Genomic DNA, 26806 nt, shown 5'->3' with positions numbered 1-26806 from the left:
AGGTGACTTAGGACGAAGGAAACAATTAAGGTAGTTCGCCACTTTACTAAGATGAAGTAGGTGAAAGAATGTTGTTAGGTCCTGAACTGGTCCAACAGATGATTGAAAAAGTCGACCATATCAAGCAAAGAATCAAAGAAACTCAAAGATAGACAAAAGTCTTACGCCGATAAACGCCAATCGGAATTAGAATTTAATGTTGGGAATCGAATTTTCCTCAAAGTCTCTCCCTCAAAGGGAGTTATACGTTTTGGAAAGAGGAGCAAGTTACGACCCGTTATATAGGACCTTTTGAGATCCTAGATAAGTTAGGCCTTTGTAGCCTATAAGTTGGCTCTGCCACCAAGCATTGTGGATGTATACAATACGTATAGCACCTCGCAATTAAGAAAGCATGTGATTAATCAAGATAAAGTAGTCCTAGCCAGGACCTAAGTTGTGATAAGAAATCAGTCTAGATACTTGATCGCAAGATTCAAGTTTTATGAGACAATAATATTGTTCTCGTCATGTAGTGGAACCATCACAGGATGGAAAAGGCCACAAAAGACATGAATGAAATGGAAGTCAAGTATCCCAAGCTAGAATACCAGATATGTAATTTCGGGGACGAAATTTTTTTTAAGGAGGGAGGGATGTAATACCCCGTTTCCTCAAGCTAAGTCTAAAATAATTTTCGAACTTAGATTTAAGATGATTCACGCCGGATTGAGAAAAAGAATTTATTTTAATTCCAACAAAAATGATTTACAAAAGCATTTGTAAATTTAATAATTAAATTATATGCATTGCATATTTATTTAATTTAGCATTCAAGTATTTTCACGAGCTATTTATTTAGCGAACCCTGAAGTATTATTACAGTCCCGATATTTTATCCTGAGGGATTTTATTAATCCAATCAACACCCACACTTTACACTCTTTACCAACTACCCTATGCCTGTCAAATTCCCTTTCCACCCACTCCCTATAATCCTCAAAGGTCTAGTCCTACTTTATAGCCTTTTGAGTAAAGCTTGTCTAAAGCTTGTCTGCCATGTTCTTCTGCCAAGACTATAGTGCATTCATTATTTCTCAATTCACGAATTCTCTTTTCCAAAAGAAAGGGTAATGAATAGAAGGTTCTCTCTTCCAATTTTCATTACTTCTCAATTCATGAACTGGAATTTCAGAGCCTTAAACAGCTGCACATTTTCGGACCACACAAACCCAGATTCATATTGGGTAAAGCATCTCCATTTACTTTCACAAAACCACAAGAAGTTTTCAGTAACAAGAAACAAACATCCCACACCGTCTACTCAAGGTATTATCCCCTTTTGTTTAATTCTCTAAATCACCAACACAGAATCCCAACACACACAGTTACTTGACGTTTCACTATATGTTTACAAGATATGTTATATGTGAAATGAAATTACAGATGAATAAAAGACTTTATATTGAGTATTACAGTTGTAAAGTGAATTTGCACAAGAAAACCCTTGAACTGATTTGATGCTTGACACCCCTGTTTTGTGTGTGAGTCGAGGTCGGGAAATGACAGCCTCGGTGGCTCGTCGTCGGCAACGGAGCGGCGGCGGTGAACCTGTCGTCGTTTCCGATCTGCCAAAGAGGAGAAAAGAGAGAAGTATTTCAGTTTTAATTTAAAAAAAAAAAGATGAGAAAAAGAAAAAAATGGGAAAGAGATGAGGAGTTAGGGTTTACCGATTTCGGGCGGGGCGGAGACGGAGGTAGCTTCGGCTGTTTGTCGGAAAAGAAGGAGCAGGCGGCGGCGCACCGCGGTGGGGCGTTTGCTGTCCTGTATCCGGCGGCGGCGTGGCTTACGCCATGTCCGTGCGCGTGTGTTTGATTGTTGAGAGGGAAATAGAGAGACGGTGGTGGCGGTTTTGGCCGCTGCTCGCCGGAGGTTGCAGGAGGCAGGGGTTATAGCTCGAGTTCTGGGGATTTAGGGAGAGGGCTCGACGGCTCTGCTGTCATTCCGAGCGGGCTAGGCGAGAGACGAGCGAGGGAGAGGGAGCTGTGCAACGGCGGCTGTCGCTTTACCGGCGGCTGCTGCTGCGGCGCTGAGTATGTGGGAGTGAGCGAAAAGCGAAAAAGAGAGGACGGGGATGAGAGTCGAGGGTTCCGGAGGGGCTGCGCTCTCGCCGGTGACGGAGGCGGCGCTTCGCCGAAGAAGAAGGGAGGGGCGCCGCTTGAGAATGCTGCTTCATGTGTGTGTGAGTGTGACCGAGAGAGAGAGTGCTCTTATGCGTGTGTGTGTGAGCGGCTGAAAAGGGGGGGAAGAAAAGGGAGTGGAGTGTAGGGTTGGGCTTTGGAGTGGGCTTGAGTGTTGGGCCGGGTTTTAATTAGTGTTGGGCTGGGTTTTAATTAGTTTTGGGCCGAGATTTTTTTTATTTATTCTGATTGGGCCATTTTCATTTAATCAACTGGGCCGATTTTTATTTAGTTATTGGGTTGGGGTTATTTATTTCTTTTGTTGGGCTGCATTTTAAAAAAAAATGGTTGGCCCTTGTATTTTTTATTTATTTAAATGAGCTATGCAGATTTTATTTAAATGAACTGCACTATTTTAATTAATTAGACTTATTAAGTTTGATTAATTATTTTTAATTTGCATAATAATATTATATTATTATTATGTGCATATTTTAAGTAAATTACTTATTATATGCTAAACATGACATGATTTGCATTATATTTTGCAATAAGAATAAAAGTATTTAATTGGTTTTAATTATAATTCCAATTATTAAAGAAAGATGAGTAAGAATATTGTTGGTGTTCTTAACTCAAGAGAAATATTTTCAAGTATTTATTTATTAAATTTTGAAAACCCGGCTAAGTGAATCATAGAATATTAAGCACTACACCATGACTTAAGATTAGAATTTAAGGAGACCTATTGAGAATAGATTTCTTGTAGGCTTTGAGCATCATGAGGATTAGCACTGCTATTCCGATTCAGAGATAACGTTAAACGACAGGCATTGCCTATACAGGTGGGCATTACTTTTACTATACGTATATAGAGATCCCCTGCGTGTCGTAGGCCTCTTATACGAATATATGCATGAGATGATTTTAACTGTTAATTTCATATTATTATTATGCCCAAATGATAAATGACTCTTATGAAATGAAAATGAAATGTTTATGAAATGAAATGAAATGTTTATGAAATGATTGACTGCCAAAAATGTTTATGTTTTTATATGTATCCTATCTGTGTTGGTTCGCCAACTTTAAAGGAAATCCAATTGGGATCCTATGCTAGACAAAGGTCGCTAGCTAGGGTTAACGTGTACACTCATGGAGACCGCGAGTCGCTTGCGACCGGTCTTGGCGTCCGTGGTAAGGAGGCCTCCTTCCCGGCGCGTGACAGAAAGGAACAGATATGGATCATATGAAGGAAAATGATCGGCCGATCGACTTTATGAAAATGAAAGAAATATTTTAGTAAGCACAGGTCATTTAAGAAAACCCCTGTGTGTTACTGTTATGGCAGTTCAATTTATATATGTATGCATGAATGTATTTTCGGCTATGCCCACTGAGTATTTTTATACTCAGCCCTGCATGTATTTCTAAATGTGCAGGTTGAGCAGCTGATGGAATGGAATGATGTTGAGCGGGTGTTCCTTTGACATTACAAGAAATGTAACCTTGAGTATACATCTTCATATGTATATCTCACACGTTTTCCGCTGCAAAACACTTTGATTAGGATAGCTCTATGATATGAAGTTGTGATACGTGTTATTGGGTAACCCACCTTAATCAGTTCTCATTTATGTGTATGTTTTATAAGTATCCAAATAATCATATCTATGAGTGACATTTCCATATACTTTAATGTTAAGTAATTGTCCATATCCATTTCTTATTGTTCACCCCAAGTCATAACCCCTGTTAACCCGTCATTGGGATAGTGGGTTGTGACAGGGTCTATCCGTTGTTCGTTGTCATTAATAATAATGTTTTTTTTTTTTTTTTTTTTTTTTTTTGATCGGGCAAAGTCATGTTAGATGTTAGTAATTAGTTCCCCATCCACTCCAAGAACCATCTTATCTCTCCATTCACCAAATCCACCTTATATCTCCAATCTCCAATTCGCTCCCAAGAGGGATCGAACCCGGGTCACTTCACTTAAGTGAGGACCCGGTGGCCAGTGGGCTAAGCCCCCTGGTTTGTCATTAATAATAATGTATCACTGTAATTAAGTTAAATATACATTTCTTTTCAAATTAGCCTAATAAATAACAACAAAACACTAGAAAACTTAACAAATCAATGTATTGTATGAACAAGCATTTTGACTTGAGTTCGAATCCTGAGGGAGCGAAATTTTTATTATATTTACTAAATACGTCTGTTATTAATTATGTTGATCTACTCGTAAAATTTATAAATTTGTTCATTATTCTATATTCTCTCGAAAAATATAATTCTCTATGGAACCTAACCCCATACATATATATACACACATTCACATCCTTAGCACCCTATATATCTAGTAGCTCCCTCCGTCCCAGGCCAATAGGTCCAGTTATTTTCGGCACGGAGATTAAGAAACTCATTTTTTAGTAGATAAATAGTGTGGTCCACCAATAATTAAGGTTTTAAGTGTTTCCTTATTTTTCCTTAATCATATTTGCTTCATTATCTCATTTTTCATTTAATTTAACTAAATTAAATTTACATTGGAACTTATTGCATGAATTAATTTGGGGAAATTCTGGAACTTCTTCAAAAAGAAGTTGAAATAAATGAAAGGAATTAATTCTGCATTTGCTTGACAAAATGGGCGGCTGATTCAGAATTAATTGGAGGAATCAAACACAATGAATTCAACAGAGCATCACCCAACATAGCATATTCAATGCATCAAAAATCTCATCATCTTACCGTTTCATAATGGGAAAATAATTCAGCAAATTATGAAACTCAATGCAAAAATTCATGAGAAACTATAGCTACTGCAGATGAAGAACCCTAAATCAAGATCTGCAAATGAAGAACCCTAAATCAAGAGCTTATAGGCGGCGGCGGAGACGGAGAACGGCGGCGGTGAGGGCTCCGAACCGTCCACCAACGAAGGAGAGGCGGCGGCGGCACAGCAGGGGGTTGTAGTCTTGAGGCGGCAGCGGATCTGTGTGGCCGGAGCTCTGGGTTAGCGGCGCCGCTCGTCGTTGAGAGAGATAGAAGGGGGAGGGGGCGGCGGTGACGGAAATGGCGAAGGGAAAGGGGAATTGACGGAAAGGGGAAGGGGAAGGGGAAGGTTTCCCGTCGAGATAGAGAGGGGCTCTGAACCGTCCATCGACGAAGGAGAGGCGGCGGCGGCGGCACAACAGGGGCTGTAGTCTTGAGGCGGCGGCGGATCTGTGTGGTTGGAGCTCTGGAGAGTCAACGACGCCGCTCGTCGTTGAAAGAGAGAGAAGGGGGAGGGGGCGGCGGTGACGGAAATGGCGAAGGGGAAGGGGAAATTGACTGAAAGGGCAAGGGGGAAGGGGGAAGAGGAAGGTTCCCGGAGAGAGAGAGAGGGGAAAAATCTGGGATGAATTTTTTTTGAATGAGTAGATTAGGGTGCATTAAGGGGGTATATCTCCTTTAATTAAGTAACTATTGATTTTTATTAAAGCCCTAATTATTTCCAATTTTAGACTAGGCCTATTGGAGTGGGACGTCCCAAAATGGAAAGCGAGCCTATTTGAGTGGGACGGAGGGAGTATTATAGTAAGATTTAGTAAATTTTCTACATTTATACGTATTCTTAAATATTCTTAAATCATACTGCCTTCCATCCTATAGTATCAAAAGTAAAATGAGCCGTGTGTGTTGTTAGTGAAGGAGGCGCTAGAATAATTAATGCCTTTGAATTCGAATATATCGTGACGCGATCTTTAAATTTTTTTATTCAATACTATCAATCTATCAAAAAAAAAAAGAAAAAAAAGTGCATCTCGCTAAAACGGGAGGACTATTATAATAGGAGTAATATATATATCTCTTCAATATTTAGTATTTACTCCTTTTAAATGATTTTTTCGATGGACGTGAAAAGTCTGACGTTATAAATCTAATCTATACTAGTTGGTAATCCGTCGAAAATCGACGGGAATAAATGAAAACATATAAATATTTGTAATTATTCAATACATTTTTTATTTGATGATTTTTTTTCACTAAAATAAAGCATTAAATAAATTTGTTTTAAAGTAAAAGATGTTAACTAAATATATTTTTACTAATAGTTAGTCAAACAATTCTCTCAACTCAGAAGCTAATGGTAAGAAACTAATTTTAGACACTTCCACCAATCCAATCTGATTATGTTGATTTTAGAAATTTCCGATGCTTAAAAGTCAACTTCTGTCTCTCCCTAAAAAAAAAAGAAAAAATAAAAGCAAATTCCGAAGTTCTAAGCCGAAACATGATATTGTAAAAGATGAAATATATTCATCCTCATATAACACATTATTGTAATGCGATTATATATAAAAGAAAAGAAAAACCTAAGAAACCCTTGAAAGCACAAAAGAAGCAGACTAAGGGTCGAGCCTCATTAAAACCCTTTTACGAAAAATCCGGTAGGAAAAACCGTAGAAGGAAAAAAGAGTACTCGTCTAAAACGAAAACAAAAAGAAAAGGAAAGAGGAGCGGGAAGGTCAGTTTCAAGAACTCCGGCCTAACCATCGTCCCAAACCGACCAGACTCAACCATCCTTATATAACATATTTTACCTATTAACATGAAAAAATATGATGGGATTTATTGCATCTTTCTTCCCTCCAAGCACAAGCAGCACACACATATCAAATCAACCTAGCAAAATATAAGAAAAAAAATAGAGTGGATTTTTAAAATGGCCACTTTCATATTGTAAAATTAAAAATTGTCCACTAAGATAAAAATATTTAAAAATGGCCACTGTTACCAAAATACCCTTCCACATTAAAAATTAAAAAAATGTCCACTTTACATCACCCTTTAAAAAATCCCGCAATTCACAACCAGTGTGAATTCACAACCAAAATTTTTTGGTTGTGAATTCACACTGGTTGTGAATTGAGAATTCGCAACCAGTCGAATTCACAACCAGAATTTTTTGTTTGTGAATTCATAGCCAAAATTTAATTCACAACCAGTCGAATTCACAACTAAAATTTTTTGGTTGTGAATTCACAACAAACGAATTCACAACCAAAATTTAATTCACAACCAGATTTATGTTGGTTGTGAATTCACAATCAGTCGAATTCACAACCTAAATTTAATTCACAACTAGAATTTATTTTGGTTGTGAATTCAAGTAGTTGTGAATTTGAGTTTTTAAAGTTTGAATTCACAATTAAAACTGTAATTTATTTTGATTGTGAATTTATAGATTTGGTTGTAAATTCAAGAATATTAAGTTGTGAATTCATCGAGCTAGTTGTGAATTCAAGAACATTAAGTTGTGAATTCATCGACCTGGTTGTGAATTCTTAAATCTAGTTGTGAATTATTACGATTGTGAATTCACAACTGAACTGAAACTAAACTGAACTGAAACATTAAATTCACAACTAAACTGAAACCCTAAACCCTAAACCCTAAACCCTAAACCTAAACCCTAGTTGTGAATTGTTACGATTGTGAATTCACAACTGAACTGAAACACTAAATTCACAACTGAACTGAACTGAAACTTAACTGAAACTGAACTGAATTGAACTGAAACATTAAATTCACAACTCAACTGAAACCCTAAACACTAAACCCTAAACCCTAAACCTAAACCCTAGTTGTGAATTCACAACTGAACTGAACCCTAAACCCTAAAAACTAAACCATAAACTCTAAAACCTAAACCCTAAACCCTAAACCCAATCTAATACCTAAACCTAAACCCTAGTTGTGAATTGTTACGATTGTAAATTCACAACTGAACTGAACTGAAACACTAAACCCTAAACCTAAACCTAGTTTTGAATTCACAACTGAACTGAACCCTAAACCCTAAAAACTAAACCCTAAACCCTAAAATCTAAACCCAATCTAAACCCTAGTTGTGAATTGTTACGATTGTGAATTCACAACTGAACTGAACTGAAACACTAAACCCTAGTTGTGAATTCACAACTGAACTGAACTGAACCCTAAACCCTAAAAACTAAACCCTAAACCCTAAAACCTAAACCCTAAACCCTAAACAGTCGAATTCACAACAAGAATTTTTTGGTTAGGAATTCACAACCAGTAAAATTCACAATCAGAATTTAATTTACAACTAGAATTTATTTTGGTTGTGAATTCAAGTAGTTGTGAGTTTGAGTTTTTAAAGTTTGAATTTACAATTAAAATTAGAATGTATTTTGGTTGTGAATTCATAGATCTGGTTGTGAATTCAAAAATATTAAGTTGTGAATTCATAAATGTGGTCGTGAATTCAAAAAACATTGAGTTGTGAATTTATAGATCTAGTCGTGATTGTGTATTAGATCTAGTTGTGAATTTATAGATATGAACGTGAATTCAAAAACATTAAATTTTGAATTCATAGATCTGGTTGTAAATTCAAGAACATTAAGTTGTGAATTTATAAATGTGATTGTGAATTCAAGAGCTTTAATCAATCATTCAAAATCTCTTTCTCTTTCAATCGGTCAAATGTCTCCAATAAAACTCACAAATCATCGTTCAAAAACAAAGCCTCAGATCCGATATATACTTGAGAAGAAAAAGGAGATCGAGCAATTAATTAACATGAATTAACAAATTCATAAACTGGTAAATATTACCTTTCACAATTAATAAATTCATGAATAATAACAATTAATGGGCATGAATTAAACGAACAACACTATTATTACCAAATGCTATATTCAAAATATTGCTTGTGCAGAAAATCCTTCATTACAAACATGGTTATAACGGAAAAGAATTAACTGAGCATTGTTGAAAAAAATACTAACATCCAAAAGAAATGGAAACAATAGGGAGAAATGTTTCCAAAAAAATACAATCAAATTTCACATCGAAAAATTCAAAGGAAATAAAGATAATGATTACAATTATTTAGTGAAATGTGCATAACACTTTCCTTTCCTTCATCCAAACATCCAATTTCGCCTCTTCTTCGCTGCCTTTAGCGGTCTCCTCTTCGGCGGGGGCAGCGGCTACGCGAAGGTCAATTATGTTGCTGGATTGGAGTTTCTGTCGGAGTACATGCATCGGAAGGGGGCAAAGATGCCGATGAGCTGTAGCGCGATCTTCCTCCCCAAAAGTTCGTCGATTCGATCGGTGACCAACGCCGCGATGTTGTTCACTCCGAGCACGTTCTTCTTCATCAGAACCATGACTCCGAGCAGTGGCAGAGCTGCTGCCATCGCAACTCCCCCAAATCTCCCTCCCATCTCTCTTTCAATACTCAGCCCTAGATCCGAAAATTGCCGCCTCCAATTTCGATTCCTAGCGCCGACAGTCACAGACCGCCACCGCCGTTGCTCCCCCTCACCTCTGAACCTCGGCGGTGGCACGACCACAAGCCGCGCCTCCACTTCAAGCTCAACATCCCAGACCCCTAAATCTCCCTCCTCCTTCGACTGCTACCACCACCGTCGGGATTGGATGCGTCGCCTGAATCTGGATGGGCGGCGTCATTTTCGGCGCTGCTATGGGCGGAGACGACGAGGCTGGGGCGGCGGCGCTTCGCTGGAGGAGAGAAAGGAGGGAGGGAGAGAGCGAGAGAAGTGAGAGAGCGTAGACAGAGAGAGAGAGAACGTAGAGAGAGAGAGAGAGAACACGCTAGAGAGAGACAGATTCAAGGTAGCTTATTTTTTAATTTTTAAAGGGAGGGGTATTTCTGACTTTTTACTCAAAAACTGGCCATTTTTTAATATTTTTATTTTATAGGCTAGATTTTAATTTTACAATATGAAAGTGGACACTTTTATATATTAACTCAAAAAAATATTTTAAATAATATCGTTAATGACTTAAAACTTTTAAAGTTTGAATAAAATATTAAATTTGAAATTACCTCATAATCTATCGAAAATTTCATCATACACAACATTAAACATAATTATACAATCTACTGATTATGAACTTCGTTTATATACTCGTATTCATTTTAAACTCAATTAAAAATAATTTTACTACTCATTCTTATTCTAAATTCATTATAGTAATATCCGCAAATTATTTGCAGGGACGGGAGCTGGAGCAACTGGGTGTACCTGATCCAGAGCAGTGGCGAGAAGGGCAGCTTGACGGTGGTCAGAGACCCCTCGAGTTCGATGTCTGATTGTCGGAGGAGCTCCTCTTGTGACGGACATAAGGGGGATTTGCGGCGACGGCATATAACCGGCCGTGGAATCTTCTTTTTTGTTCGTTGGGAGCTCCCCTCGCTGTCTAGATGCGGAAGAAGCATGGAAGGTTGGCGGCGACGGAGCATTACCGGCCGGGTAATCTTCCATCATTTCTGCCGGACGCGGGCCTCTCGGTCAACTCGGTGTAGGCGACGGCGTCTTACCGGCCTACACTTGTTCTTTTTCCTCTTTGCTGAGGCCTCCCGGCTCTTTTCTGTCCAGGGATCGTGGGATAGCTTATGGCGACGGAGCTTAACCGGCCATAATCTTCATGGTCTCTCTCTTTTATTGGAGCATTGGGCGACGGCGTATCACCGGCCACCTGCCTTCTTATGTTTTTTTGCTTTCGTTTTGCTTATCTGAGCCGGGTTGGTTTGGGGACGATGGTTAGGTCGGAGTTCCCGAAACCTTCCCTCCCGCTCTTCGTTCTTTTCAGTTTTATAGACGGGTACTCTTTTTCCTTCTTACGGTTTTTCCCATGGGGTTTTCCGTAGGAAGGTTTTAATGAGGCTCGGCCCTTAGTTTGCTCTCCTGTGCTTTCAAGGGTTTAGGTTTTTGTTTTCTTTTTCTCTTTATATATAATCGCATTTAATAAAAAACATATATAATAATATCCGTTAATTATCCGAACATATTTAAATTTTATAAAATATCCAATTAAACAATACTCCTTATTATAGTTATTGATTTATCTAACTAAAAAAAAGCTTATAATCAGTATGTCTGTTTTTGGACATTACAAAGTATACATTTATAATGATCTCATAATATCCCTTAGGCTTCTATCAAGCGCTTCTAAACAGTATCTATGCGTCATTGGTGCCTCATCCCAAATAATAAGCTTTGTTTTTTCAAGTAGTCCAGTTAAATCGTTATCTGGGTTTATCTTGTTGCATGTGGAGTTTTCGTGGCAGTCCAATGGTATACCGAATCTAGAGTGTGCAGCCCTGCCCCTAGGCAACATTAACGATGCTATAGCACTCGAAGCTACTGGAAGTATTATATCGCCCCTCCCACGTATGGCCGAACATACGGTGTTCTAAATATATGTCTTTCCTGTACCACCATATCCATATAGAAAGAAAAATCCTCCCTCGCCTTTATCAACCGCCGTCATTATTGTTTCATAAACCATTCTTTGCTCATCTGTCAAAGAGGGATATAGCTTAGCGTGGTCTTCTTTCATTTCGTCTATGTTGTAAGACATCTCTTCCAATATCAGTAGATTTTCTGAATTAGATATGACAGTTTCGTTTGGTAACGGTATGCCAGGAAAATTGACTAAACTGGTGGAATTAGCTATAAGCAACCAATGCTAGATTTTTTAATTGGTCATCTGTCAACTGCAAATCTATTCAATAAAAGTCATTAGAACAATATAATATATTAATCAAAACTATAAACCATAGATCATAGATACATTGGCGCCACTTTCATGTCAAGTAAATATATGGGTCCAATAATTAGTATTTAATGATAGACAACCAAATATTAATAAGATCATATTATGTTTACTGTGAAATATTAATATTTTTCTCTATTAAAAAATAATTTTTTGTGATTATTCAATTTATTTTTTATTTCATAAATTTCTTTTAACTAAAGAGAGCATCTAATAAAATTGTGTTAAAGTAAAAGGATGTAATATTTATTTGAAATAGGCCTAAAATAAATATTTTATGAAAAAATATATATATATATATATATATATATATATTGCGTACTTGTGTATTAAACTTTTTCATTAGTATAATTAATTAATTTTCTTTGAAATTAATGCATAATATTATTCATATATTTTATAATTTAAAATAGCTGGTTTTTGAAGAGTCTTCCGCTTTGTGTGCAAGATGTTATCTGATAGGGTTTGCCAAGTTTGATTCCAGACTTCTTCAGGCCTTGACATACTATTCGAAATTAGTAATGTCGTGAAGTGACGTCTTAGATATTGCCCTGTTCCCCAAGAACTGGTTTCAATAATTCCTTCAATATACTCTTTGTCATCGTCTAGCAATCCCATTGCGTAGCATGCTTCCTTGTAACTGTCTTTCATGTCGCCATTCACCATTTTAAAATCATTGTAACACGTTGCACCTCTGACATGATTCAATAGTATCCTAAGATGATACATTTTCCTATTTGAGGGAGGAACATGAAAGATGCGTCCTATGCCAAAACCTTTGTCCCACTTTGTCCATATCTTATCTTTTTTATTCCAAACGTAGGATTGTGGAAACTCAGTATACAACCATTTTCGAGCTTCAACGTTTTTCTTATTTATAGCCATACATTGTAGGAATTGAGATTCTTTTAGCGTACACTTGACTAACACATTATCAATGTAATCTCCTTCTTTGAACACACATGCATCTCTCTTTCCAAATGAAAAGATAAACGTTCTACGTGGGGAGTCCGATAATGAATTGGGAACTCAAAAATCCTCCACATAGCCTCACATGCAGAAATATATCTACAATCGATGTACTCGGTGATTTCATCATTAGTTGTTGTAGTTATTCTTGCACCCATCCTATCACTGGCTTTATTGATGAATTTGAAGAGATACTTGATAGATTGCCCTTGATTGCAAAACTCAACATTGATGTGGGCACAATACTTCATAATTAGAAACAGATTGTATGGAACTACATATCTGTTATCAAGAAGAATCCATTTTTTTCCACGGTGACACCTGTATCTCTCCTTCTATACATTGGAAATGCATTATCATCAAGTTTTGTACGATCAACATAATCCTTTGAGAATTTTTTTGAGCACTTTGAATTCACCATGCAAGGTGAGTTCATTCATTCTGGTCCGCAAGGACCATTGTGAAGGAATATTAAATTGAATTAACGTTCCGTTTGCCCGATGATCGTTTCTTGGATTATTATTAATTTATCATACAACGATTAATCTTAAATATGCTCCTATGAATTTAACAGCTGCACGTATGTGTTAGGAATACTTACTTGTAAAGCGGATGCAAAGGTCGTTGATGATCGTATCGAAAGACTCCAGTTCTGATCTTCTCGACTGTATCCCGCTCAGCTTTCACCGTTGGATGGACAACGAGCTATGAAAGTCCCAAGCTGGAAAATCCCACACGTTTCCTGCGCCTACCAGCTCTCTCAAATACTCTAATTTTATCAGTGTGTATTTCCTGAGAGCTGACAGCTGTATTTAAATAGAAAATACAGAGGGAGGGGGCGCAGGTTTAGGGTTGGACGATTTCCAGCTCTTTCTGGGCTAGGAGACTTTGGGCCAGTCCAGGGACCAGATACAAGCAATAACGATGGGCCTCAAATAAATTAATTTATCTATGGTCAGCCCAGACCATAATTAATTTATAAATATCAGTTCATTCCACTAGAGAACCGATACTGACTTACCCCTTTATTGCCGGTGATGAGTCGGGGCATGTATTTAGACTTATTAAATCCTCGTATTTAAAATATCCGACATCCATTAATTAATTATAGCTCTGACAACCTTAATTAATTAATCTCTTTGTAATCCTTAAGCAGTACCACTCAAAACTTATTATTGCGCCTGAACTTAATCAACCTGCACGGTTTAACGCAATAAACATTATTGAGCTCCTTAAGGGGATGTCATTATCCTATACGGATACGAGTACTAATACAGATAATCAAATATCATATATTAACCGCTATCACCCAAGATACAGAGTACTCATTTAACACCCCGTATTTTGAGAAACTATTTTATGCCCTAGCTCGTATTTAATTTGAGTTATTAAATAATAGCTAGAGGAATAATGCACATGGGCGAATAAATGAGATAAGATTTTTGGGAGTTAATAGGCGGCAAGATTATTTTTTTCTCGGGCCTTATAAATCCTATTATAGAGAAGCCTATCTTCGCCCTATATTTTAGTTGAGATATCTATGTGATATTAATATTTTACGTGGTAGAATATTCACATATGATTTTTGATGCATTGTTATTATGATATTAGATATATCATAATTGAGATAATTAGTTTTTCCCACACGGAAATAAATATATTTCCGTGGGATATATTCCTACACACTAAATTAGTGATGTAAAGTATTCAAGCATATACGTGTATATCTTTCTATATTTCTCTCTCTCAATCTCTCTCACTCTCTCTCACTCTCGACTCTCTCTCTATCTCTCTCACTCTCGACTCTCTCTCAATCTCTCTCACTCTCTCTCAATCTCTCTCACTCTCTCTCAATCTCTCTCACTCTCTCTCCTTCTCCCTCACTCTCTCTCACTCTCGGTCTCTCCCTCTCTCCCTCCCCTCACGCACACTCCTCTCTCTCCCTCATTACTTCATTCCTCCCCCATAAATGTTGCACACATGCAACATTAAAACCTAACCTAAGTAGCTAACCTAGTTAGCCAACACAATCCCAACCTTTAAGCTCTCACATCTCTCTCTCATATCTCCCACTCTCGGCTCTCTCTCCTCCCTCCTCCTCTCTTCTCCTTCTCTATTCACCTAATAGGATGACATATCCACCATTACTCCATCTTTGACTAACAAGATAGTGTAGTAAAGGAAGATCAACAAGCACATGCAAGTCTTCTCTCCCCCCCCTACCCGATCTCTCTCTCCCTCGGCTCTCCCTCTTCTCTCTTCTCTCCTTCTCTCTTCTCACTCTCCTACACCATCAAGAGGATGACATCCTCACCATTTATCATCCATTTAATTCAAGATATGCATTAAGTGAAGCAATCACTCCATCACATCATCTCATCAAAGCTCATCAAAGCAAGCTCCCTTCTCTCCCTTTTTCTTCCCCTTCGGCCGCCCCTCTCCTCTCACTTCACCACACTTTTTCATCTTGTTTCACCAATTATAGTAAGGATTAAGGAAGCCAAAAGTGTTCTAGCTACACACTAAAGCCTTCAAGGGTGCATCAATCCTAAGCACAAGCTCCAAGAGGATTTCACATCATCCCCTACTCCACCTCCATTAATCTTGTGGGTAGCAACCTCAATTCTTCTTCCATGTTGTATATATATAGTTTTCTTGATATATAAGCATGTTTATTGAGGTATATAGAAGCATGATAGTTCCCTGTCCACTCTAGTGATTTTCGAAATGTTGATAAAAGAGAGCATGATGAATTCTTTCAACTTTCCACTACCTTCTTGTGCTCATACACCTCTCCATGTTAAATACATGAGAGGAAGAGATATGTTTCTTGAGAACCCTTGAAAGGGGTATATGTTATGATTAGTGAAGCATGATAAGTTCTTAGTAAGAAAATGCATGAGAATGATAGTGAAAGCATGAATCTATGAGGATATGTGTATATGTTGTAAATTCGACCATTTCGGGGATTTTCTTACGTTCTGGACTGATGCGTCGACGAGGTTTCCCTCGTCAAAAAATCTTCTAAATTTTATGGTGTGTACATATATGAGTCTTGTAAGAACTGGTAAAATTTCAAGTCATTTGGACTTGGTTTACTACCTTTTTAAAATACAAAACGTTTACTGCGCATTTCCACCGGAAATTTTGAAGGGCAGTCTGTGGAGTCACACGTTTCAGTAACTTTCAAAAATATTCAGCCTCCCAAATTTTTATGGTAGAAAGATACAAGTGTTATACAGACTCATGTAAAATTTCAAAGCATTTGGACAACGTTTACTAATTGTTAAAAATCCTAGCTTCCAGTCGTGCCAAACTGCCGAATCTGGTAGACTGTGGGAAAACACCCATATCTCTTAAACCACTTGGAGTTTTTCAGTCTACTTTTTTTTAAACGAAACTAGACTCAAAGAGGTTTTCATCGGTATAAGTCTTGAATCCAGGAGATTCCTGAGTTAAAGCAGTTTATTCGTTAAAGTCGAGACAGAACAGAATGGTAAACTGGAAGGTCCGAAAATTTTACTTTGATTTTGTGTTAAGAAATTTTTAAAGAGCTTTGGTGGAATTATACACCATGATATGGCATGAAAATGCTACTAGAAAGTTTTATAAATATTTTTCAAGGCTTATATGAATATTTGGGATTTTCCCCACAAGGAAAAAGATTTCAAGTTCATATAATGACTTTTAAGTCATTTGATTATTAAGATAAGTTATATGCATATTATGTGAAATAAGTGATTATTTGAAGCATGTATGATTAAGTGATTTTGAATGCTATTTGCCTAGGATTGAGAGTCCTTTAATTGGATAAGATATCCGATTCGTTTGGGAAGTCCAGTTGGGTAAATAGTGGAGAAGTTATAAGATGAGATTAAGCACATGATGAAAGTTTAAGCTTAAGTATGAGATATGAGTTAGATGAGATTCTAACTAGAGTTTATTTTGTCACATGACAATCTAAACACGTGCGCCACTAAAGGTTCGAGTGACGGCCGACGTTAGTACGACCCCGAGCGTTACGTCATCGACTCCTGAGACAGGTGGGCTTTATTCTAACTCTATTATGGCTAGCTACCATGATAATGAGTTCAAATGCAAATTCTTATGAAAACAAAGCATGATGAAGCATTATTGATGAGTACTATGAAAATGAAGCATGTTGAAGCATTATTGATGCATATTATGAAAATTGTCATCTTGCCATATATATATTATTGATGAGAATGAGATATGGTATGTTGCCTCTATGAAAGACATGATTATGATCATGATGCAAGATATCGGCCTTTGACTGATCTAGATGACAGTAAAGGTTTTGTGCGCAGAGGTGATCGTGAGCCGTCTCTAGTCGGCCGGTCACGGTGATTTGAAGGAGGCCTCCTTCTCTTCACCTAGTATATATATATGTATATGAGTTCTCATAGTTGGCACATACCGTGAATATAATGTCTGCAGACTAATGATATTATTATGATGATGCAAATGAGTTTATGACAGAAAAACGTGAACAGGTATTTTAAATCTCATGTAAATCCTGTTGATGCATTGAAAAGGGCAAGATTGACATATAGCGGCATGTGTCCACTGAGTGCTTTTTGGTACTCAGCCCTGCATATATTTCTAAATGTGCAGGTCTGGCTTGGCGCGAGGATGGGTGAAGGCTGTTGGAATTGTCAGTTGACAGTGTCTTTCTATGTCTCATGCTTATCTTATTGCTTTGACTCTATAAGATATTATACTCCCTGCTATATGTCTTCACACATATAGTAATGCATCGCTGCACAACTCTGATGAACCTCTTATTTACATTGCTGGTCTGTAATATCCCATAAGGGAAAATACTTCTCAAACCCTTACTAAGTTTCAACTGCTTATTGTGTTTTATCCAAGCGAGTAATTTAATTTAGTCTTAAAGTCTTTCTTGAAAAAGAGTATAGTTGCAAATGCTTCCGCTAAAGCAAGACATAAATTCTATTTCTTTCACCATTTCTTTTATTAGTCGTACGATACTCGGTATACGCTATCACTGGCTATATCGGGATGCGACAGAGTGGTATCAGAGCAGCTCGTCTGCTCTGAGCATAATCCCTTATAGAGTCTCTTCTCAATTGAGTTATTAGTCTATGCTAGAGTCTTAGACTAAAAGAGTTATGTCACTGACAAGAGCCAACACCCCATCTCCGCCAGCTTGACGAGGTATGCAAGTTAAAGTTAAAGTTACTTATATGCATGAGATATGCATTTGATTGAGTTTAAAGTTACTTATGTGCATGAGATATGCATTTAAGTAAGTTAAAGTTGCTTATGAGCAAGAGTTATTTACATGCATTTGATGAAGCAGTTGAGAAAGCAATATTTATAAGTTGATGAGAAATGATATTTATAAGTTGAGAAAGAGGCACGATTAGTGCATGATGCAATGTTATTGAGTAATAGCGAGTAAGTCATTCTTGACTTAGTTTGAATAACACGAGTTGTTATTTTGTTTATAGCATGGCAGAGAGTTTCGATATAGTACAGGCTTTCTACGACTGTACTTTAGAGCACCATGAGACCATTGGGGAGTTCTTGGCCCGTTTCCACCACAGGTGGATAGACGCCGTGGAGTACGGAGTCACAGCGCAGCAGGCCATGCAGATATTACCACATAGGATGCCACCCCACTGGCAGGCCTGGTGTCACTTTATCGCCCCATGACTTCTATAGCCCGTTGGCACCGGGTGGTTTTGAGGTGCGGTTTCCAGAGTACCTAGTCGTACTGATTGAGCCGGTTCGTGATGTATGGGAACCCTCCATATTTCTATCTCACGGAGAGTGACACCCGAGAGGGGGAGGCAGAGAGTCAGCCTTAGGGTCTTCCTGAGACTGAGGATCCTTTGATGGCTTTGGGACTAGATCTCCTTAGCTCCCAGCCGATTGCTGACCCTATTTCTTCACTTCCTCAGGGCACTCTGCCCGAGGATGAGATTCCTCCTATTGCTATCTTGGACCCTGACTACCCCATGTTTTCTCCCGGGATGTACTCCCCAACCTTCGGATATTTATCCTATGTCACCCCGATGACCATTGACACTACTGAGGCCATCGACACTCTTGAGCAGTTGATGAGCCCCATTCGTGAGACCCTCCCTGTTCCTCCCCTCCCTACTGTTGGAGAGGGTGAGATTGCCATGACTGATGTTGACCCTTTCGCACCAGGGCCTTCACGACCCCAGGGGATGGCTAGAGACCCGGAGGACGACGCAGGATCAGTCCCGGTTGTTGGGACTCTCGTCTCACAGCCCCTGGATCTTCCTAGCATGGGCTTGGCATTCGAGACGGACATTCCTCGAGGGGATCCGCTTCGAGAGAGAGCCTCTTACGACCCAGTTTCACCGTGCCTGACTCTGACAGTGAGGACGGCGTGCCATATGTGCCTCGATTGGGCGACGCTCGAGAGGATGACGGTGATGATGCTACGGAGGATGGGAGTGACGAGGGTAGCCGGGATGACGGTAGAGGTCATGGGTGGATATGGTACTGATATGATAGTATTATGTAGAGATGCATATGTATATAGTAGCTTTGTTTAGATAGCCCATAGTTTTGGCTGGCAATGGATAGTTCCATCCCAGGCCAGGGCTTGTACTTATTTTGCTTAGGCCCCTATAGTACACGGGTAACGGATAGTATCTGTACCCAGTTGTAGGGCTGCTTGTACATAGACGCAGTGTTGATGCAGTAGCTAGGTCTTTAACAGAGTAGTACTTTGTACTGACCTATAGCAGTTATAGATCATAGTATACACTTTTGTACAAAAGAAGTCCTCGTTGAGGCAATTTTCACGAGATATATATGATGGGCCGGAGCGGCCAGTTTTGACGAAATGAGTAATGAGATTACTTGTTTTGATGCAATTGTCAATTTGAAAGCATTTATTGAAAGCAAAGTACTTTGACGCATTAAGCATACTCTATGTGAAAGTATATATTTATATATGTATATATATGTGTATACATGAGATGCATGATACATATATGAGATGCATGATATGTTGTGAATTTCTCAGCTATGAGACTAGAGTATGAGAAGCCTTGTCACATAGAGGAACTTATCTTTGATCAAACTTGTAGATTGTCATAATGCCTCCACGAAGAGTAAATAGAAATATACCCGAGAATGAGGAAGAACCCAGAGAACCTACGCCGCCGCCTCCACCTCAAGATAGGAGAGTGGAAGAACTTTTCTTAAGACAGAACCCACCGACTTTCGTAGGCACGGGAGACCCTGCTGAAACGGAAGAATGGATTCGTGCTATGGAACGAATCTTTCGATTTTTGAGATGCAACGACGCAGAACGTCTTATGTGCGTGTCTTATCAGCTGAAAGGAACCGCCGACTATTGGTGGGAAGCAAAGCAGAAAACTATGGCCCCGGAGCAGTTAGATGAACTCACTTGGGAGCTTTTTAAGACTGCTCTGTGTGAGAAGTTCATACCCAGAAGTTATAGGAAAAAGAAAGAGATGGAGTTTACCACCTTAAAGCAAGGGAATAAGACTGTAGTGGAGTACGATCGACTATTCTGCGATCTGGCCCGCTATGCACCGTATAGAGTGGATACGGACGAGAAGATGTCCGAGTTGTTTTGCGCCGGACTGAGGCAAGAGATAAGAGTGGTATTAGCAAGTCAAACGGCACTTTCCTATGCCGAGGCCTTGAACAGAGCTCTAGATATGGAGCTAGCAATGCAGCCGGAGAAAGCAACACACGCACCAACGCCTCCATCAGGCCATTACACGCAAGCATCAAACACTCCCTACTCTAATCAAGGACAGAAAGGAAAACGCAAATGGGATAATCATAGAAATGACGGCAAGAAGCCATGGCAAGGCCAGAATGTTCAGCCTCCCTTCGTGAAGGGCGATAAGTCTTTTTATGGTGGACCAGCGACGTCACACCCCGGACACCAAGGGATACCCCCTTGTCCTAAGTGCAACAAGTTACACACAGGAGTGTGCAGAGCTGGAAACCCAAATTGTTTCACTTGTGGAAAACCAGGGCATTACTCGAGCCAGTGCCCCAACCGACAGCAAGGGATGAGTGGAGGAAGACCCAATCAGTTTCCAACCCCACAGCTCAGGGCAATGGAAGGAATTCTCCCTCTACCTCAACCACTACAGCAACAACCTTTTCGCCGTCCAAACCAGCCTCACAAGCAGCTACCTGCACCGCAAGCAGGAAGACCACAGCAATATCAAAGGATGTATGCTATCAATCAGAAGAATCAGGATAAGAACCAAGGAAACCTAACAGGTATTGGGGAACTGAAAGGTGTACCCATTGTTATTCTCTTTGATACAGGAGCATCACATTCTTTCATCTCACATACCTGTGTGGATACATTAGAGTTGAATGTAGAACCAGCCCAGTTACACTTAAGGGTAGCCACTCCCTTAGGGAAGTTCACCACCGTTACACATGTGTGTCCTAACTTGGAATTCGAATTAGGACCTCTTAAGCTTAAGGCTAAGACGTTGAGACTAATGCGAATGTGGACCACAGACATCATTTTGGGAATGGACTGGTTAGCAGAACACCATGCGGTGATACAGTGCGAGCAGAGACGGATATCATTCCAGCCACCAGGCGAGGAACCTACATATTTTTATGCCATCAATAGAAAATGGAAGAAGACACCTATCATCTCTGCAGTGCAAGCGAACAAGATACTAAAAGAAAAGGGCGCGACAGCCTATTTAGTATACTTGAACCAAGAAGAGGAAGCACAAGTGAAGATTGAAGATGTACCTGTAGTGCGGGAGTATCAAGACGTTTTCCCTGACGTTCTACCAGGTCTACCCCCGAACCGACAATTGGAATTCACGATCGATTTGGAGCCTGGAGCAGCACCAATATCCAAAGCACCATATAGGATGGCACCAGCAGAATTGCAAGAACTGAAGTTGCAACTACAAGAGTTGTTGGACATGGGATTCGTTCGACCCAGTGCTTCGCCTTGGGGAGCGCCGGTCCTCTTTGTCAAAAAGAAAGATGGAAGTTTAAGATTGTGCATCGATTACCGGGAATTGAACAAGGTGAACCCTAAAGAACAAGTATCCTTTGCCACGTATAGACGATTTGTTTGATCAACTTCGAGGAGCACGCGCTTTCTCAAAGATAGATTTAAGGACAGGGATATCACCAATTGAGGATACGACCTGAGGATATTCCAAAGACAGCATTCCGCACGAGATACGGACACTATGAGTTCATAATGATGCCTTTTGGATTAACAAATGCCCCCGCCGTATTCATGGATCTCATGAATCGAGTGTTTCACGAATACTTAGATCTATTCGTGTTGGTATTCATAGACGACATCTTGATTTACTCAAAGAATGAGATGGAACATGAAGAGCACCTTAGAACAGTGCTAGAGAAGCTAAGAGCTGAAAAGCTTTATGCTAAGTATAGCAAATGTGAGTTTTGGCTACGAGAAGTCAATTTCTTAGGCCACGTCATTTCAGCTGCAGGAATCAAAGTGGATCCTGCCAAAGTTCAAGCAGTGCAAGAATGGAGATCACCAACGACACCTCACGAAATTCGTAGCTTTCTAGGATTAGCAGGCTACTACCGTCGTTTTATACAAGATTTCTCCAAAATAGCCAAGCCTATAACTCATCTGCTCAAGAAAGAAGTCAAATTCTTGTGGACAGACGAATGCGAACAAAGCTTTCAAGAATTGAAGAAGAGGTTGACCACCGCCCCAGTACTAGCCGTTCCAGAAGCAAACAAAGGAGTATACCTATCTATACAGACGCATCAAAGAAAGGACTAGGTTGTGTACTGATGCAAGAGGGAAAGGTAATAGCTTACGCCTCGCGACAGCTTAGGCCACATGAAGCAAATTACCCGATGCATGACTTGGAGCTAGCAGCAGTAGTACACGCATTGAAAATTTGGAGACACCACCTTTATGGAGTACGGTGTGAAATTTACACCGACCATAAGAGTCTCAAATTTTTCTTTGAGCAAAAGGATCTGAATATGAGACAAAGAAGATGGCTAGAATTAGTCAAGGACTATGATTGTGGAATCAATTATCATCCAGGCAAGGCCAACGTCGTGGCAGATGCCTTGAGTAGAATGGAACGAGGAAAGTTAGGATGTATCCTAACCAAGGAGAATGACTTGGTCAGAGAATTCGAAAGGTTAAGGTTGGAAGTGGTATTTCCACCGCAAACCACAGATTTGATCATGGCGACACTCAGTGTTACCCCCGATCTAAGATCAAGAATTGTTAGTATGCAAAGAGAGGATGAGAAATTAGAAAGATTGCGGGTGAAAATCCGTACCGAGAAGCTTGATTCATATCAAGAAGCAGCAGATAATGCATTGATGTTTGAGGGAAGAATCTGTGTACCCAATAATGAGAAATTAAGAAATGAAATCATGAGTGAGGCTCATGACCCGCCTTACGCAGCACATCCAGGAGGTACGAAGATGTACCAAGACTTAAAAGCAAGATTTTGGTGGGAAGGCATGAAGCGAGACATAGCTTCATTTGTAGAACGATGTTTAGCTTGTCAGCAAGTGAAGGCGTTGCACCAACGACCTTATGGCAAGTTACAACCGTTAGAAATTCCAAAGTGGAAATGGGACCACATAGCTATGGACTTTGTCACTGCTTTGCCAAAGTCGAATAGAGGGAATACCGCCGTTTGGGTGATCATAGATAGATTGACAAAAAGTGCTCATTTCATACCAATTCCTGTCACGCATGGGTCTGAAAAGTTAGCTCAAATATACATTCGTGAGATAGTACGTTTGCACGGAGTTCCAATGACGATTACCTCCGATAGAGATACAAAATTCACCTCACGATTTTGGATGAGCTTACACAGAGAATTGGGTACTAAGTTGAATTTTAGCACAGCTTTTCATCCACAGACGGATGGGCAGTCCGAAAGAACTATACAAGTTTTGGAAGATATGATTCGGACTGTAGTGTTAGATAGAGGAGCTCAATGGGAACAAGTGTTACCCCTGATTGAATTTGCCTACAATAATAGTTTCCAAACGACTATTAACATGGCACCATATGAAGCCCTCTATGGAAGAAAATGTAGATCTCCGCTTTACTGGGATGAAGTAGGAGAAAGAAAAGTGTTAGGTCCTGACGCAGTGGAAGAGATGATCACCACTGTGAGACAAATTCGGCAACGAATTAAAGAAGCACAAGATCGTCAAAAATCTTATGCAGACACTAGACGCACAGAGATTCAATTCGAAGTGGGAAGTAAAGTCTTTTTGAAAGTTTCCCCTTCTCGAGGGATTCACCGCTTCGGTATAAAAGGAAAGCTCAAGCCTAGATTTATAGGCCCATACGACGTATTAGAAAGAGTAGGCCCTGTTGCCTATAGACTCGCGTTACCTCCAAATTTCGCGAATGTTCACAATGTCTTTCACGTGTCGCAATTGAGAAAATACGTGTTTGACCCGAAGCATGTCATTCATCGAGAGGATATATCTCTCGAACCAGACCTGAAATACGAAGAAAGACCCGAAGTTGTGTTGGATAGAAAGATCCAACAATTGAGAAATAAGTCAATTGCCTTAGTCAAAATACAATGGAGACATCACGGGCAAGAAGAAGCAACTTGGGAATTGGAGGATAAAATGAAGGAGAAATATCCAGAGTTATTTCCCGAAGGTGAGATTTCAAATTTCGGGACGAAATTTTTTTAAGGGGGTAAGGATGTAATACCCCGTATTTTGAGAAGCTATTTGTGCCCTAGCTCGTATTTAATTTGAGTTATTAAATAATAGCTAGAGGAATAATGCACGTGGGCGAATAAATGAGATAAGAATTATTTTGAGAATTATAGGCGGCAAGATTATTTTCTCGGGCCTTATAAATCCTATTATAGAGAAGCCTATCTTCGCCCTACATGTTTATTGAGATATCTATGTGATATTAATATTTTACGTGGTAGAATATTCACATTTGATTTTTGATGCATTGTTATTATGATATTAGATATATCATAATTGAGATAAGTTTTTCCCACACGGAAATAAATATATTTCCGTGGGATATATTCCTACACACTAAATTAGTGATGTAAAGTATTCAAGCATATATGTGTATATCTTTCTATATTTCTCTCTCTCAATCTCTCTCACTCTCTCTCACTCTCGACTCTCTCTCAATCTCTCTCACTCTCGACTCTCTCTCTAATCTCTCCTCTCTATCTCTCTATCTCTCTCTCTCTACTCTCTCTCACTCTCGACTCTCTCTCAATCTCTCTCACTCTCTCTCAATCTCTCTCACTCTCTCTCACTCTCGGTCTCTCCCTCTCTCCCTCCCCTCACGCACACTTCTCTCTCTCCCTCATTACTTCATTCCTCCCCCATAAATGTTGCACACATGCAACATTAAAACCTAACTAAAGTAGCTAACCTAGTTAGCCAACACAATCCCACCCTTTAAGCTCACACATCTCTCTCTCATATCTCTCACTCTCGGCTCTCTCTCCTCCCTCCTCCTCTCTTCTCCTTCTCTATTCACCTAATAGGATGACATATCCACCATTACTCCATCTTTGACTAACAAGATAGTGTAGTAAAGGAAGATCAACAAGCACATGCAAGTCTTCTCTCCCCCCCCTTACCCGATCTCTCTCTCCCTCGGCTCTCCCTCTTCTCTCTTCTCTCCTTCTCTCTTCTCACTCTCCTACACCATCAAGAGGATGACATCCTCACCATTTATCATCCATTTAATTCAAGATATGCATTAAGGGAAGCAATCACTCCATCACATCATCTCATCAAAGCTCATCAAAGCAAGCTTCCTTCTCTCCCTTTTTCTTCCCCTTCGGCCGCCCCTCTCCTCTCACTTCACCACACTTTTTCATCTTGTTTCACCAATTATAGTAAGGATTAAGGAAGCCAAAAGTGTTCTAGCTACACACTAAAGCCTTCAAGGGTGCATCAATCCTAAGCACAAGCTCCAAGAGGATTTCACATCATCCCCTACTCCACCTCCATTAATCTTGTGGGTAGCAACCTCAATTCTTCTTCCATGTTGTATATATATAGTTTTCTTGATATATAAGCATGTTTATTGAGGTATATAGAAGCATGATAGTTCCCTCTCCACTCTAGTGATTTTCGAAATTTTGATGTAGAAAGCATGAGAAATTCTTTCAACTTTCCACTACATTCATGAGCTCATACACCTCTCCATGTTAGATACATGAGAGAAAGAGATATGTTTCTTGAGAACCCTTGAAAGGGCTATGTGTTATGATTAGTAAAGCATGATAAGTTCTTAGTAAGAAAATGCATGAGAATGATAGTGAAAGCATGAATCTATGATGATATGTGTATATGTGATAAATTCGACCATTTCAGAAATTTTCTTACGTTCTGGACTGATGAGTCGACGAGGTTTCCCTCGTCCAAAACTCTTCAAAATTTTATGGTGTGTACATATATGAGTCTTGTAAGCACTGGTACAATTGCAAGTCATTTGGACTTGGTTTACTACCTTTTTAAAATATCAAACTTTTACTGCGCATTTCCACCGGAAATTTTGAAGGGCAGTCTGTGGAGTCACACTTTTCAGTAACTTTAAAAAAATATTCAGCCTCCCAAATTTTTATGGTAGAACGCTACAAGTGTTATACAGACTCATGTAAAATTTCAAAGCATTTGGACAACGTTTACTAATTTTTAAAAATCCTAGCTTCCAGTCGTGCCAAACTGCCGAATCTGGTAGACTGTGGGAAAACACCCATATCTCTTAAACCACTTGGAGTTTTTCAGTCTACTTTTTTTTAAACGAAACTAGCCTCAAAGAGGTTTTCATCGGTATAAGTCTCGACTCCAGGAGATTCCTGAGTTAAAGCAGTTTATTCGTTAAAGTCGAGACAGAACAGAATGTTAAACTGGAAGTGTCCGAAAATTTTGCCTTGATTTTGTGTTAAGAATTTTTAAAGGGTTTTGGTGGAATTATACACCATGATATGGCATGAAAATGCTACTAGAAAGTTTTATAAATATTTTTCAAGGCTTATATGAATATTTGGGAT

General features: G+C 39.3%; 2 long non-coding RNA genes across 2 annotated transcripts; one reads left to right on the top strand and one right to left on the bottom strand.

Annotated features, from left to right (window-relative positions):
- Positions 1-1300: 1300 nt before the first annotated feature.
- On the bottom strand, positions 1301-2196 carry LOC130996897 (uncharacterized). Its single transcript, XR_009092872.1, has 2 exons — positions 1710-2196; positions 1301-1607 (listed from the first exon to the last, which is right to left on the bottom strand). It is a non-coding gene; the product is annotated as an uncharacterized LOC130996897 (long non-coding RNA).
- A 73-nt stretch (positions 2197-2269) lies between these two features.
- Positions 2270-3796, top strand: LOC130996908 (uncharacterized). Its single transcript, XR_009092883.1, has 2 exons — positions 2270-3004; positions 3602-3796. It is a non-coding gene; the product is annotated as an uncharacterized LOC130996908 (long non-coding RNA).
- Positions 3797-26806: the final 23010 nt, after the last annotated feature.

Source organism: Salvia miltiorrhiza, chromosome 8 (assembly GCF_028751815.1).
Source record: "Salvia miltiorrhiza cultivar Shanhuang (shh) chromosome 8, IMPLAD_Smil_shh, whole genome shotgun sequence".
Lineage (NCBI taxonomy): Eukaryota > Viridiplantae > Streptophyta > Magnoliopsida > Lamiales > Lamiaceae > Salvia > Salvia miltiorrhiza.
This window is presented reverse-complemented; position numbering and strand designations above follow the sequence as displayed.